This window comes from Delphinus delphis, chromosome 4, assembly GCF_949987515.2.
Source record: "Delphinus delphis chromosome 4, mDelDel1.2, whole genome shotgun sequence".
Lineage (NCBI taxonomy): Eukaryota > Metazoa > Chordata > Mammalia > Artiodactyla > Delphinidae > Delphinus > Delphinus delphis.
In genome coordinates this window covers 58,721,448-58,738,829 of record NC_082686.1, presented here as the reverse complement: position 1 = coordinate 58,738,829, position 17,382 = coordinate 58,721,448, and the positions used below count along the sequence as shown (strand labels likewise).

Here is a 17,382-nt window from a genome sequence, read left to right as displayed (position 1 = left end):
CAATTCTATCAAACATTTAGAGAAAAACTAACACCTATCCTTCTCAAACTCTTCCAAAATAGAGCAGAGGGAGGAACACTCCCAAACTCATTCTACGAGGCCACCATCACTCTGATACCAAAACCAGACAAAGATATCACAAAGAAAGAAAACTACAGGCCAATATCACTGATGAACATAGATGCAAAACTCCTCAACAAAATGCTAGCAAACAGAATCTAACAGCACATGAAAAGGATCATACACTATGATCAAGTGGGGTTTATCCCAGGAATGCAAGAATTCTTCAATATATGCAAATCAATCAACATGATACACCATATTAATAAATTGAAGTAGAAAACCCATCTGATCATCTCAATAGATGCAGAGAAAGCTTTCAACAAAATTCAACACCCATTTATGATAAAAACTCTCCAGAAAGTGGGCATAGAGGGAAAGTACCTCAACATAATAAAGGCCATGTATGAAAAACCCACTGCCAATGTTGTCCTCAATGGTAAAAAACTGAAACCATTTCCAGTAAGATCAGGAAAAAGACAAGGTTGCCCACTCTCACCACTCTTATTCAACATAGTTTTGGAAGTTTTAGCCACAGCAATCAGAGAAGAAAAAGAAATAAAAGGAATCCAAATTGGAAAAGAAGAAGTAAAGCTGTCACTGTTTGCAGATGACATGATACTATACATAGAGAATCCTAAAGATGCTACCAGAAAACTACTAGAGCTAATCAATGAACTTCGTAAAGTAGCAGGATACAAAATTAATGCACAGAAATCTCTTGCATTCCTATACACTAATGAAAATTCTGATAATGAAATTAAGAAAACACTTCCATTTACCATTGCAACACAAAGAATAAAATATCTAGGAATAAACCTACCTAAGGAGACAAAGACTTGTATGCAGAAAATTATAAGACACTGAATAAAGAAATTAAAGATGATACAAATAGTTGGAGAGATATACCATGTTCTTGGATTGGAAGAATCAACGTTGTGAAAATGACTATACTACCCAAAGCAATCTACAGATTCAATGTAATCCCTATCAGACTACCACTGGCATTTTTCACAGAAGTAGAACAAAAAATTTCACAATTTGTATGGAAACACAAAAGACCCCGTATAGCCAAAGCAATCTTGAGAAAGAAAAATGGAGCTAGAGGGATCAGGCTCCCTGACTTCAGACTATACTACAAAGCTACAGTAATCAAGACAGTATGGTACTGGCACAGAAACAGAAATATAGATCAATGGAACAGGATAGAAAGCCCAGAGATAAACCCATGAACATATGGTCCCCTTATCTTTGATAAAGGATGCAAGAATATACAGTGGAGAAAAGACAGCCTCTTCAATAAGTGGTGCTGGGATAAATGGACATGTAAAAGAATGAAATGAGAACACTTCCTAACGCCATACACAAAAATAAACTCAAAATGGATTAAAGACCTAAATGTAAGGCCAGAGACCATCAAAGTCTTAGAGGAAAATATAGGCAGAACACTCTATGACATAAATCACAGCAAGATCCTTTTTGACCCACCTCCTAGAGAAATGGAAATAAAAACAAAAATAAACAAATGGTACCTAATGAAACTTCAAAGCTTTTGCACAGCAAAGGGAACCATAAACAAGATAAAAAGACAACCCTCAGAATGGGAGAAGATATTTGCAAATGAAGCAACTGACAAAGGATTAACCTCCAATATTTACAAGCAGCTCATGCAGCTCAACATTAAAAAATCAAACAACCCAATCCAAAAATGGGCAGAAGACCTAAATAAACATTTCTCCAAAGAAGATATACAGATTGCCAACAGGCACATGGAAGAATGCTCAACATCATTAATCATTAGAGAAATGCAAATCAAAACTACAATGTGATATCATCTTTCACCAGTCAGAATGGCCATCATCAAAAAATCTAGAAACAATAAATGCTGGAGAGGGTGTGGAGAAAAGGGAACTCTCTTGCACTGTTGGTGGGAATGTAAATCGATACAGCCACTATGGAGAACAGTATGGACGTTCCTTAAGAAATTAAATATATATCTACCATACAACCCAGCAATCCCACTACTGGGCATATACCCTGAGAAAACCATAATTCAAAAAGAGTCATGTACCAAAATGTTCATTGCAGCTCTATTTACAATAGCCAGGACATGGAAGCAACCGAAGTGTCCATCAACAGATGAATGGATAAAGAAGATGTGCCACATATATACAATGGAATGTTAGCCATAAAAAGGAATGAAACTGAGTTATTTGTAGTGAGGTGGATGGACCTAGAGACTGTCAAACAAAGTGAAGTAAAAAAAAAAAAAAGGTCATGAAGAACCTAGGGGCAAATGGGCATAAAGATGCAGACCTATTAGAGAATGGACTTGAGGATACGGGGAAGAAGAAGGGTAAGCTGGGACAAAGTGAGAGAGTGGCATGGACATATATACACTATGAAATATAAAATAGATAGCTAGTGGGAAGCAGCCGCATAGCACAGGGAGATCAAGTCGGTGCTTTGTGACCACCTAGAGAGGTGAGATCGGGAGGGTGTGAGGGAGGGAGACGCAAGAGGGAAGAGATATGAGGCCATATGTATAAGTATAACTGATTCACTTTGTTATAAAGCAGAAACTAACACACCATTGTAAAGGAATTACACTTCAATAAAGGTGTTTAAAAAAAAATCATATATCTGATGAGGGACTAGTACCCAGAATATAAAGAATTCTTGCAGCTCAGAAACAAACAGACAAGCAACCCAATTAAAAAATGGGCAAATAGTTGAATGGACATTTCTTCAAAAAAGATATATAAATGGTTAATAAACATAGGAAATAATGCTCAATGTAATTAGTTATTATGGGGATGCAAATTAAAACCACAATGAAATATCACTTCACACCCACGGGGGAAACTAGAATTTCTTTCTTCATGGAAAATAACAAGTATTGGCAAGAATATGGACTACTGAAATCCTTATACATTGCTGATGGGAATGCAAACTAATGCAGCTGCTTTGGAAAACAGTCTGGCAGTTCTTCAAAAGGTTAAACATAGTTGCCATAAGCCCCAGTAATTCCATTGCTAGGAAAATACCCAAGTGAAATGAAAATACGTATCCACAAAAAAGCATGTACATAAATGTTTATAGCAGCACTGTCCACAACAGCCTAAAAGTAGAAACAACCCAAATGTCCTTTAACTGATAAATAGATAAAGGAAATGTGATATATCCATACAATGGAATATTATTCATCCATGAAAAGGAATAAAATGCTAGTACAGGATATAACATAGATGAACGTCAAAAACAATATCCTAAGTAAAAGACCCCAGACAGAAAAGATTACATATTGTATGATTCTCTTTATATGAAATACCTAGAATAGAAACATCCATAGAGACAGAAAGTGTGATGGTTGCCAGGGGCTGAGAGAAAGGGAGAATGGGGAGTGACTACTTAATGGGTATTGTGTTTTCCTTTTGGGGTGATGAAAATATTCTGAAACTAGATAGTGGTGATGGTTGCACTATTTAAACTGAGATATAGTTGATTTGCAACGTTATGTTCTTATAAAGTGTTCAACAGAGTGATTCAAAATTGTAATAGATTATACAGCATTTATAATTATTTTAAATATTGGTTATATTCTCTGTGCTGTACAATATATCCTTGTAGCTTATTTATTTTATACATAGCTGTTTGTACCTCTTAATTCCCTATCCTATTTTGCCCCTCCTTCCTTCACTCTTCCCATTGTTAACCACCAGTTTGTTCTCTATTATCTATGAGTCTGTTTCTGTTTTGTTACATTCAGCTGTTTATTTTTAGATTACACATATAGGTGATAACATACAGTATTTGTCTTTCTCTGTATGACTTATTTCACTAAGCATAATATCCTCCAAGTCTAGCTATATTGTTGCAAATGGAAAAATTTCATTCTTTTTATAGCTGAGTAGTGTTCCATTGTATACCACATCTTCTTTATCCATTTATCTGGTGATGAACACTTAGGTTGTGTCTATATCTAGGCTACTGTAAATAATGTGACTATGAACTTTGGGATGCATGTATTTTTCAAATTAGTGTTTTTGTTTTCTTCAGATATATACATGGAGGTGGAATTGCTAGGTCATATGGTAATTCTATTTTCAGATTTTTGAGGAACCTCCATACTAGTTTCCACAGTAGCTGCACAAATTTACATTCCCACCAACAGTGTACAAGGGTTCTCTTTTCTTCACATCCTCACCAACGTTTGTTATTTGTGGTCTCTTTGATGATAGCCATTCTGACAGGTGTGAGGTGATAACTCACTGTGGTTTTGATTTGTATTTCACTGATGATTAGTAATGTTGAGCATCTTTTCATGTGCCTGTTGGCCATCTCTATGACTTCTTTGGAAAAATGTCCATTCAGATCTTCTGCTCATTTTTAAATTGGGTTGTTTGTTTTTTTGATGTGGAACTGTATGAGCTCTTTATATATTTTGGATAGTAACCCCTTCTCTGTCATATCATTGCAAATATTTTCTCCTATTCATTAAGTTGTCTTTTTGTTTTGTCAATGGTTTTCTTTGCTGTGCAAAACTTTGAAGTTTAAGTAGCTCCCATTTGTTTATTTTTGCTTTTGTTTCCTTTGACTTAGGAGACAAATCCAAAAAAAAACTTGTTATAATTTACATCAAAGAGTGTTCTGCACATGTTTTCTTCTAGAGTTTTATGGGTTTTGGCCTCACATTTAGGTCTTTAATACATTTTGAGTTTATTTTTTGTATATGGTGTTACAGAATGTTCTAATTTCATTCTTTTACATGTAACTGTCCAGTTTTCCCAGCATCACATATTGAAGAGGCTATCTTTTCCCCACTGTATAGTTTTTTTCCTCCTTTGTCATAGGTTAATTGACCATAAGTGAATGCATTTATTTCTATTCCATTGATCTATGTGTCTGTTTTTGTGCCACCACTATACTGTTTTGATTACTATAGCTTTGCGGTGTAGTCTGAAGTCAGGGAGCCTGATTCCTCCAGCTGTGGTCTCTCTCAAGATTGTTTTGGCTATTCAGGGTCTTTTGTGTTTCCATACAAATTTTAAAATTATTTGTTCTAGTTCTGTGAAAAATGCCATTGGTATTTTGATAGGGATTGCATTGAATAGTATGGTATGTATGGTCATTTTAGCAATATTAATCCTTCCAATCCAAGAATATGGTATATCTTTCCATCTGTTTATGTCATCTTCAATTTCTTTAATCAGTGTCATAATTTTCTGAGCACAGGTCTTTTACCACCTTAGGTAGGTTTATTCCTAGGTATTTTACTCTTTTTGATGAGATTGTAAATGTGATTTTCCCTTAATTTCTCTTTCTGTTTGTTTGTTTTTAGTGTATAGAAATGCAACAGATTTCTGTATATTAATTTTGTGTCCTGCAACTTTACCAAATTCATTGGTAAGTTCTAGCAGTTTTTTGGTATTGTCTTTAGGATTTTCTAAGTATAGTATCATATCATCTGCAGACAGCGACAGTTTTACTTCTTTCCAATTTGATTCCTTTTATTTCTTTTCCTTGTCTGATTTCTGTGGCTAGGACTTCCAATACTATGTTGAATAAAAATGAAGAGAGTGGGTATCCTTGTCTTTTTCCTGACCTTAGAAGAAATGCTTTCAGCTTTTCGCCATTGAATATGTTGTTAGCTGTGGACTTCTTATATGTGGCCTTTATGATGCTGAGGTATGTTCCCTCCATACCTACTTTGTAAAGCATTTCTATTAAAAATGGATGTTGAATTTTGTCACAAGCTTTTTCTGAATCTGTTCAGAGATGATCATGTGGTTTTTATTCTTCAGTTTGTTAATGTGGTGCACCATGCTGACTTATTTGCAGATACTGAACCATCCTTGCATCCATGGGAAAAATCCCACTTGATCATGGTGTATGATCCTTTTAATGTATTGTTGGATTTGGTTTGCTAATATATTTGTGAAGATTTTTCCATCTAAGTTTATCATTGATATTGGCCATAATTTTCCCTTTTTTTCTGATATCTTTGTCTATTTTTGTAACAGGATCATACACCATGATTTTTGCATCTATGTTCATTAGGAATATTGCCCTAAAATATTCTTTTCTTGTAGTATTCTTGTCTGGTTTTGATATCAGGATATTACTGGCCTTGTAAAACGAGTCCAGAAGCTTTCCTTCCTCTGCAATTTTTTGGAATAGTTTGGGAAGGGTAAGTGTTAACTAAATCAGAGATGAAATTGGGATCTACAATCTGTCTCCCTTGGGGAGGAGGGGGCCTAACTTCAGAGGGAAGGGAGGCAGCATTCCCTCCTAAACCCAATGCCTCTAGGGAATGACTGGAACAAAGAGTGTGAAGGATGAAGTAGTGAGAGGGGAAGTCTAAGAGCAGTGTAGAAGACATGAAGGGCCTTTTAAGTTCTCTCTGAAGATTTCTACTCTTCTAATTTTCTACTCTTCCACCTTCTTATCACCCCCTTTCTTATCACATTGATGATTAAAGCTTCTGAGCCTGTTAGGAATTTATCAGGACTTTGCTTTGATCTTCTACTCTTGCCTGTCAACAGCCTTCCACTCTGTGGTTGATTCCCTCCTGGAGCTTCATGATCATCTCAGACGTTCACTATCTTCCTTCTAAAATTCCAATTAGTTTTATGAACTCCTTGTCTTTAAAGTTTTCCCACTTTTGGCTCATTTCAGCCAAAAATCTTCCTAATAAACTTAATTTGCCTAATAAACTTATTCCATAAAGCCACTCTTTTTTTTTTTTTTTTTTTTTTTTTGCGGTACGCGGGCGTCTCACTGTTGTGGCCTCTCCTGTTGCAGAGCACAGGCTCCAGACGCGCAGGCTCAGCAGCCATGGCTCACGGACCCAGCCGCTCCGCGGCACGTGGGATCTTCCCGGAGCAGGGCACGAACCCGTGTCCCCTGCATCGGCAGGCGGACTCTCAACCACTGCACCACCGGGGAAGCCCCACAGCCACTCTTTTATTGAGTCCCGTGAAGAACATTCCTAGTGCTTACACTACTGGACTCACACCAATCTGCCTCCACCTATCAAAATTATACCTCTTCTGTCAAGCCCAGCTCATTTCCTAATTCTTTATGAAGCCTTCTATGTTTACACTAGAGGAAGTGATTTCTATTTTCTAGTAATTTTATGCCATTTAATAAGGTTTTTGCCTCTCATTTATCACAGATTTCTTTGTATTGTAGAAATGTGGAGAAATGTCTTTTATTCCATGAAGGGTTATGATATACTGGCAAGGAGGAACTGTGTCATATTTATTTGGATCATTCTTGCTTCCTTCACAAAAGTCAAATGAATTACTTAGAAATTGTCTTTGCATTGGGTGTGGATTTTCCTTTCATGGAGTGATGAAAACAAACATAATGGGAAGAGTGTTAAAGAAAAATTATTTTCTTTATGTACCAGGGAGTACTCAATGAACTGAGTATGAGGTGAGGAGAAAAATATACTCTGAGGACTTCCCTGGTGGCACAGTGGTTAAGAATCCACCTGCCAATGCAGGGGACATGGGTTCAAGCCCTGGACCAGGAAGATCCCACATGCCACAGAGCAACTAAGCCCGTGCACCACAACTACTGAGCCCGTACTCTAGAGCCCGCAAGCCACAACTACTGAGCCCATGAACCACAGCTACTAAAGCCTGCGTGCCTAGAGCCTGTGCTCTGCAACAAGAGAAGCCGCCACAATGAGAGGCCTGTGCACCGCAACGAAGAGTAGCCCCTGCTTGCCGCAAATAGAGAAAGCCCACACACAGCCATGAAGACCCAATGCAACCAAAAATAAATAAATTTATTTATTTTAAAAAATATATACTCTGAAATTATATTTCAGGACCATGCTTTTAGTAAATAAATTTTGGAGGTATGATAGAAAATCTTTCATTTTTCCCCTTGAAATATCTTTCTTAGGAGGTATTGGGAATTTTCCTGTTTTTATATCTAACTCTGCTTTGCTTTTTATGTTCAAGTTAATAATTGGTCCATGTGAAAACATGGTTGTGACAGAGTGGGCGTTTGGATGCTGTTGGGGAAGCAATTATCTCTCAGAAAGAAGCAAAACACTTTGCTGAGCAAAGTCCCAGGGGGAAAGTCAATAGAACAGCCACTGAAACACACACTGGCCTGCAACTCTGTCCTCTCCAACCTGCCTTTGGTCAATCCCTGATTAGGAGCTTCACAAAGCCATCTTAGCAGGCAAGTGGGGGTTTATGAGTGAGCAGGGTGAGAAGCACAATCTTTATTTTTTTACTTTAAAAAAAATTTATTTTATTCATGTATAGTTGTGTTAGCTTCAGGTATACAGCAAGGTGATTCAGTTATACCTATGTATACATTATTTTTTTCATATTTTTTTCCATTATGGTATATCACAAGATATTGAATATAGTTCCCTGTGCTATACAGTAAGAACTTGTTGTTTATCCATTCTTTTTTTATTTGCATTTTTAAATTTAATTTTATTTTTCTATACAGCAGGTTCTTATTAGTCATCAATTTTATACACATCAGTGTATACATGTCAATCCCAATCACCCAATTCATCACACCACCACCCCCACCCCCTGCCGTTTTCCCCCCTTGGTGTCCATATGTTTGTTCTCTACATCTGTGTCTCAATTTCTGCCCTGCAAACCGGTTCATCTGTACCATTTTTCTAGGTTCCACATGTATGCGTTAATATACGATATTTGTTTTTCTCTTTCTGATTTACTTCACTCTGTATGACAGTCTCTAGATCCATCCATGTCTCAACAAGTGACCTGATTTCATTCCTTTTTATGGCTGAGTAATATTCCATTGCATATATGTACCACATCTTCTTTATCCATTTGTCTGTCAATGGGCATTTAGGTTGCTTCCATGGCCTGGCTACTGTAAGTAATGCTGCAATTAACATTGGGGTGCATGTGTCTTTTTGAATTATGGTTTTCTCTGGGTATAGGCCCAGTAGTGGGATTGCTGGGTCATATGGTAATTCTATTTTTAGTTTTATAAGGAAACTCCAAACTGTTCTCCATAGTGGCTGTATCAACTTACATTCCCACCAAAAATGCAAGAGGGTTCCCTTTTCTCCACACCCTCTCTAGCATTTGTTCTTTGTAGATTTTCTGATGACACCCATTCTAACTGGTGTGAGGTGATACCTCATTGTAGTTTTGATTTGCATCTCTCTAATAATTAGTGATGTTGAGCAGCTTTTTATGGAGAAGCACAATCTTTATTTCACAATTAGTTCCCACCATGTCATCAAAAGCCTTCTTTCCTCGTGGCCTTTTATACTCACTTGGGACACCTTCTGAATGTTCATCTTGTTATTCAATGCCAAATGGTGTCATATAGGCTGAATTGTGTCCTTATACTTAAGGAGTGGGAAAGAGGGATTCAAAGCAGAGAGAGGAAGATTGTGTTGTATTTATACAGTCTGCGTTTGAGATCCAAAATAAACCCAGGGATTTACTTTGTGTCCATGATCTTGAGGTGATGATCTACAAATTTTGCAAACTGTCTTTGAGCTGGATTATTGGATTATCTGTTAGTATGTAAATGCAGGAGTCTTCTCAGAGACTAGCTCTGATTTTGGACACACCTGAGTATAATCCTCACTGTTTTCACCTTCAATTTCAATTCATTATCTTGTCTTTCTGTTTCAAAATGGACTCAAAATACTTCAGAACACTCTCTTATAAGTCAGTATCAAACTTGCCAAATAAAATTAAGGAAAGTAGATTGTTAAGTGATTGGAAAGTAATACAAGTTGCATCTTCTTAATTGAGTGGATTTGTCTGTATTAGGATATCTGTTGTGGGAATCTTAGTCCCTATTCTTATCCATTCCCCTCCCCCAGAGAGCCAAGTTTGTCACTCTTGGTAATGATTTGGCTGCTTGCCCACCCTAAACAATAGCTGCCGCATGAACAATACAGCATTTGTTACTGCTCAATTACCAAACCATTTCATGCCCAGATCCAGTAGCCCGTGACCACATTTACCCCAAAAACAAGTATATGGGGAAGGAATATATAATTATGTTAATATATCTAGAAATAAAGCTTTCCTACATAAAAAAATATTAACAGAAGTACAAAATCGAAAGATATGCGATGAATTCTGATATTTTCTATTTTGTTATGTTTCATTTTTTGAAGTTGTTTTTTATCTGTTACATTGTTCCACAACCCACTAGTAAGTTGCAACATATCATGAACAAAAAGGGCCTTAATGCACATTAACATTGATCAGTAGCAATGGGACCCAGCTGTATGCCCAGAGAAGCATATCTGGAGATACCAAAGGTATCTGAAGATAATAAAAGTATTTGGAGATATTAGGGTTATGATACAACAAAAAGGCACTGTGTTAAATGAACTTCAATTTAGATTCAGAAGCATGTTGGCTTGAGTCCCAATTGCCATTTACTAGCTATCAGACTTTGGGCAAGTCTTGGGACAATTGCTCTTCTCAAGGCAAGTGACTGGATAAAAAATATTCCTTACTTTTCTTAAGTGGTGAATATGAAAATTAAATAAGACAATGTAATGAAAGGATGTGGTAAAATGCTTTCTGAAAGTTGTTATGGATATTGTTTTCCAGGGGATTAACCCTAGCAGAATAAAAAACTTTTCAAAAGATAAATTATAACCTAGAGTCATTCACATATGCTCAGCAATAAAGCAAGACGTGGGTGAGAGTACTGAGTCCTGGGGTTCTTGGGAGAAGCCTCTTGAAAGGGAAATAGAGGCATCAGCTGGAACTCCATTCAAGTTCTGACAATTCAGAGGGTGTTACCTAATGTATCTCATATTTCCTAGCCGTCTTTAGTACTGACTAACATTTCAGATACAAGGAATGCCTCAGGACCACCCTCCAAAGAAGAGATGGTGGACCAACAATGGACCCTTTATAATTTGCTTCCTTTGGGGGCTTTATCTCTATTCATTACCTGTTTCTACCTATTCTGCTGCCTTAGACGGCACCGAGGTGAGTTCCATCTTCTCTCTGCTGCTCTGTGTCACACATTTGGGGTTCAGTTACAAGGGCTGATAGATTTTTAGTTGGTTTCTGTTGGCTTTTTACACACTATTCTGCTATAAACTGTGGACAATGATTTCCTAGGGGACAACTCATCTTTCCACCAGAAAGCCAAATGGATTAATCCAGGTCTTCTCTAGTCATGATGAGGCATGCTAAGCACAGCACAGTGCTCCAGTCAGGGTTGTGGTGAGGAAGGCATATTGTTGGGACTTATTCATTTTACTTGTGTCAATCTTAGGAGGAACTCTTCTAAATTTTAAGGGTGTTGAAAGGGAGGTTGAAATAATTTTTCGGATCAACACGTCTGTTGAGTTAGTTTGTCTCATCCTGTGTTTTACAGCCACATCACATCATGCCAGTCATCCACACCCCTGTCTAAATGAAGACCCAGTGTCCCCAGAGGCAATTCATATGTCTGTGCTTACTGTTGCCATCATAAGCACATGCTTGAACTGTATCCCCACCCAACAATAATGCATTTGAAAAATGTGGGTTTGGCTATGATGGCAGAGGTGTGATATTTTGAAAACAATTCTGTTTTTGTAAGAATTCGCTCCATGTCACTAGTAAACACTGAAAGACAGTAAGAGAGAGATGTATGGCGACTTCTGGTCTAGCTCGGGTCAAAACCAACTCAGTCCTCTCTCTCTTTCCTTTTTCCCCTCTGTCATCTTGTCTAATCCCTTTCCCCACAACAGCAGCAGCCACAGTGTAGCTACAGAGACTAAGCTGGACAGAGCAATCCTTATTTCTGCCATGAGAGAAAGCTTTGTCTGAGCAAAAGTGTTTCTGCTGTTTTGTGGTAAGGACTTCCAGAGCCCAGAACCTTCTCAGGATAATGAGGGACTCCTCTGTAACTCCAAGTCCACATCTGTAACTCCAAGTCCACATCTGCAACTCAAAGGCTCTTTCCATGGTCCCCCTCCAGTTTTTGCCACGTTTCTTCTGGCAGCTGGAGCTTCAGAAAAAAAAGTCAGGGGTAAATCTTTTGATTTACTCCATCTGAAGTGAACTAGGAGATCCTGACTATGTAGGTGGCAGGACAGCAGCGTGTATGGCATTAAGTATAGAATGTCCCCAGAACAAGGATTCCCAGGCTTTTTAAAGTGATGTGCTAGGTCCTGCCCCTTCCTCTTGGATATGCCTTTCTGGAGTGAGAAGTGAAGAACCAATGAACAAAATGGGCAGCATGAATTCTCACAAACAGATGTGTGTGTGCCATGCTAGATAGCAAATAAACAAGCCCAAACTAATAATGATGCTGTCAATGGCATGCAAGTGGGTGAGCATGGGTAAGGGGGTATCCCACCTCTACTCTAAGGACTGAATTTCAATCCTTATATTTCAATCCTCAGATTGCAGATAGTAATCTGATTCCAGAGCCCCTATTCTTAAATGACCCTAACTTATAGGGAATTGAGGAAGAATTTTGTTTTGTTCTGTTTTTTACCCCTTTTGATTTCTTATTTCTCCTTTTGAATTCCAGGGGAACAAATGAAGCTTTCTGATATAACAGGAAGGGAAAGTAACCTGGTATGTTTGATGTATCTGTTAAAACAAATGCAGTCTATGTTATACCATGCTAATATTTATACATTTTTAAAAATTTAATGAGTCTATGTAACACTTGCCATGTGCCAGGCACTGTTCTAAATGCTACATATATTGACTTACTTTTAAAATGTGTTTATTTTAATACATTTACTTTCATCTGCAGCAAAGATGCTTCAGGATTAACAAATCTCGTAATAAGTGGTCCTTTGGAAGAGCATGTAAGGCAGTGTAGAACCTAAGCAGAAAAGTCAGAGGTTGAACTGTAGAACCTTGACTCTGTTCTCTGCCTGGTATGTGACTTCAGGCTATTCACTTGTTCTCACAAAAATGCCTTAAAGAGTTTCCAGAAGGGAATTGGGAGTTAATAAAAAATGAATCATAAATAACCTCATAAAATCAGGTATGATTTCTTCATAAATCATACCAGCAGATAAAGAAGCATGATCACAGGTCTGATTACTATGCAAAAGTCCCTCATAATGTTTGTGGTCTCATTAGGGAAGAGACTTCACAGAGAAAGCAAAGGGTGTTTTGGAGGTAGTGCAAAGTTTTCCCACAAGTTCTTGGAATACACACTTAGGTGTTTCTTTTGGGTTCAGTGTTCTGTAAATACTGGAACTGAAAACAGAATGCAAGATGAGGCAACATATTTCTGAAAAAAATTTTTATGAAGCTCTGACTAAAAACAAATAGTCATAAATGAGATACTACAAAAAGAACTTATGTGGGTGTGTGTGTTTCCATTAAGAAGAGTAGAAATAAAGATGTAGTAAACTTCTTGAAATTTCCAGAAATGCCAGAGGCAGATATAGCCCATAGTTCTACATATAATATTAAATGGCCCTCAGCATTCTCCACCAGGTTGCCTGATTTTAAATAAAACTAAATAAATTCAACTTGATAAATTTGTATTAAAATTTTAGTAAGCATCAGTAAGCATCATTGTGTTGGGTGCTAAGGTTTTGTTCCTCAAGTACGGAAATTTTCTTAAATGTGATTTCCTTTCTTCCTATAGTGAACAACAACAACAACAAACTACATTCTGTTATGATCAGGCCTAAGAACTATGATACCATTTAAAACAGTAATCTAAGGAGACCTTCAAGATGGCAGAGGCATAAGACATGGAGATCACCTTCCTCCCCACGAATACATCAGAAATACATCTACATGTGGAACAGCTCCTACAGAACACCTACCGAATACTGGCAGAAGACCTCAGACTTCCCAAAAGGCAAGAAACTCTCCACGTACCTGGGTAGGGCAAAAGGAAAAAGAAAAAACAGAGACAAAAGGATAGGGACAGGACCTGCACCTCTGGGAGGGAGCTGTGAAGGAGGAAAAGTTTCTGCACACTAGGAAGCTCCTTCACTGGTGGGAACAGGGGGTGACTGGGGGGGGAAGCTTTGGAGCCACAGAGGAGAGCACAACAACAGGGGTGCATGGGGCAAAGCGGAGAGATTCCCGCACAGAGGATCGGTGCCGACCGGCACTCACCAGCCCGAGAAGCTTGTCTGCTCCCCGCCTGGGGCAGGTGGGGGCTGGGAGCTGAGGCTCTGGCTTTGGAGGTCAGATCCCAGGGAGAAGACTGGGGTTGGCCATGTGAACACAGCCTGAAGGGGGCTACTGTGCCACAGCTAGCCGGGAGAAAATCTGGGAAAAGTCTGAAACTGCTTAAGAGGCAAGAGACCATTGTTTCGGGGTGCACGAGGAGAGGGGATTCAGAGCACCACCTAATCGAGTTACAGAGATGGGCGCGAGTCGCGGCTATCAGCGTGGATACCAGAGATGGGCACGAAATGCTAAGAAGGCTGTGTGCAAGAACAAGAAGACTGTGTGCAAGTACAGGTCACTATCCACACCTCCCCTCCTGGGAGCCTGTGCAGCCCACCACTGCAAGGGTCCAGTGATCCAAGGACAACTTCCCCAGGAGAAAATACGGCACGCCTCAGGCTGGTGCAACATCACACCGGCCTCTGCCGCAGCAGGCTTGCCGCACATTCCGTACCCCTCCCTCCCCCCCAGCCTGAGTGAGCCAGAGCCCCTTAATCAGCTGCTACTTTAACCCCGTCCTATCTGAGCAAAGAACAGACACCCCCAAGCAACCTACACGCAGAAGCGGGGCCGAATCAAAAGCTGAACCCCACAAGCTGTGTGAACAAAGACGAGAAAGGGGAATTTCTCCCAGCAGCCTCAGGAGCAGTGGATTAAATCCCCACAGTCAACTTGATGTACCCTGAATCTCTGGAATACCTGAATAGACAACGAATCATCTGAAAATTGAGGTAGTGGACTTTGGGAGCAACTGTAGACTTGGGGTTTGCTTTCTGCATCTAATTTGTTTCTGGTTTTATGTTTATCATAGTTTAATATTTAGAGTTTCTTTTTATTGGTAAATTTGTTTATTGATTTGGTGGCTCTCTTCCTTTTTTCTTATATATAGATATATATTTTTTTTTCCTTTTTCTCTTTTTGTGAGTGTGTATGTGTATACTTTTTGTGATTTTGTCTGTATAGCTTTGCTTTTACCATTTGTCCTAGGGTTCTGTCTGTCCTTTTTATATTTTTGTATAGATTTTAGAGCTTGTTATCATTGGTGGATTTGTTTCTTTGTTTGGTTGCTCTCTTCTTTCTTTTTTTCTTGTTTTTCATTACTTTTAAATTTTTTATTTTTAATGATTAAAAAAATTATTTTAATAACTTTATTTCATTTATTTATTTATATTTTTTCTCCTTTTTCTTCTGAGCTGTGTGGCTGACAGGGTCTTGGTGCTCTGGCCAGGTGTCAGGCCTGTGCCGCTGAGGTGGGAGAGCCGAGTTCAGGACATTGGTTCACCAGAGACCTCCTGGCTTCACATAATATCAAACGGTGAAAGCTCTCCCAGAGATCTCCATCTCAACCCTAAGACCTAGCTCCACTCAAGGACCAGCTAGCAACAGTGCTAGATGTCCTATGCTAAAAAATTAGCAAGACAGGAACAAAACCCCATCCATTAGCACAGAGGCTGCCTAAAATCATAATAAGGTCACAGACACCCCAAAACACACCACCAGATGCGGTCCTTCCCACCAGAAAGACAAGATCTAGCCTCATCCACCAGAACACAGGCACCAGTCCCCTCCACCAGGAAGCCTACACAACCCACTGAACAAAACTTACCCACTGGGGGCAGACACCAAAACCAACAGGAACTACAAACCTGCAGCCTGCTAAAAGGAGACCCCAAACACAGTAAGTTAAGCAAAATGAGAAGACAGAGAAACACAGGGCAGATGAAGGAGCAAGGTAAAAACACACCAGACCAAACAAATGAAGAAGAAATAGGCAGTCTACCTGGAAAAGAATTCAGAGTAATGGTAGTAAACATGATCCAAAAATCTTGGAAATAGAATGGAGAAAATGCAAGAAAGGTTTAACAAGGACCTAGAAGAACTAAAGAGCAAACAAACAATGATGAACAACACAATAAATGAAATTAAAAATTCTCTAGAAGGGATCGATAGAATAACTGAGGCAGAAGAACGGATAAGTGACCCGGAAGATAAGATAGTGGAAATAACTACCACAGAGAAGAATAAAGAAAAAAGAATGAAAAGAACTGAGGACAGTCTCAGAGACCTCTGGGACAACATTAAACACACCAACACGTGAAATATAGGGGTCTTAGAAGAAGAAGAGAAAAAGAAACGGACTGAGAAAATATTTGAAGAGATTATAGTTGAAAACTTCCCTAATATGAGAAATAGTCAGTCAAGTCCAGTAAGCACAGAGAGTCCCATACAGGAAATATCCAAGGAGAAACATGCCAAGACACATATTAATCAAACTATCAAAAATTAAATACAAAGAAAAAATATTAGAAGCAGCAAAGGAAAAGTAAGAAATAACATACAAGGGGATCCCCATAAGGTTTACAGCTGATCTTTCAGCAGAAACTCTGCAAGCCAGAAGGGAGTGGTAGGACATATTTAAATTGATGGAAGGGAAAAACCTACAACCAAGATTACTCTACCCAGCAAGGATCTCATTCAGATTTGACAGATAAATTAAAATCTTTACCGACAACAAAAGTTAAGAGAATTCAGCACCACCAAACCAGCTTTACAGCAAATGCTAAAGGAGCTTCTCTAGGCAAGAAACACAACAGAAGGAAAAGACCTGCAGTAACAAACCCAAAACAATTAAGAAAATTGTAATAGCAATATACATATCGATAATAACCTTAAATGTAAATGGATTAAATGCTCCAACCAAAAGACATAGACTAGCTGAATGGATACAAAAGACATAGACTAGCTGTCTACAAGAGACCCACTTCAGACCTAGGGACACATACAGACTGAAAGTGAGGGGATGGAAAATGATATTCCATGCAAATGGAAATCAAAAGAAAGCTGGAGTAGCAGTTCTCATATCAGACAAAATAGACTTTAAAATAAAGACTATCATAACACACAAAGAAGGACACTACATAATGATCAAGATTCAATCCAAGAAGAAGATATAACAATTGTAAATATTTATGTGCCCAACATAAGAGCATCTCAATACATAAGGCAAATGCTAATAATAGCCATAAAAGGGGAAATCGACAGTTACACATTATAGTAGGGGACTTTAACACCTCACCTTCACCAATGGATAGATCATCCAAAATGAAAGTAAATAAGGAAAAACAAGCTCTAAATGATACGTTAAAAAAAATGGACTTAATTGATATTTATAGGA

The 17,382-nt window shown here is 38.4% G+C and overlaps 1 long non-coding RNA gene across 1 annotated transcript in view; it reads left to right on the top strand.

Moving 5' to 3' along the window:
• Window positions 1-13,986, top strand: part of LOC132424077 (uncharacterized) — a 35,319-nt gene extending 21,333 nt beyond the window's left edge. The window contains exons 3-4 of the long non-coding RNA XR_009519161.1: window positions 12,586-12,632; window positions 13,669-13,986. This is a non-coding gene — a long non-coding RNA (uncharacterized lncRNA). The remainder of the gene's footprint in view (window positions 1-12,585; window positions 12,633-13,668) is intronic.
• Window positions 13,987-17,382: the final 3,396 nt, after the last annotated feature.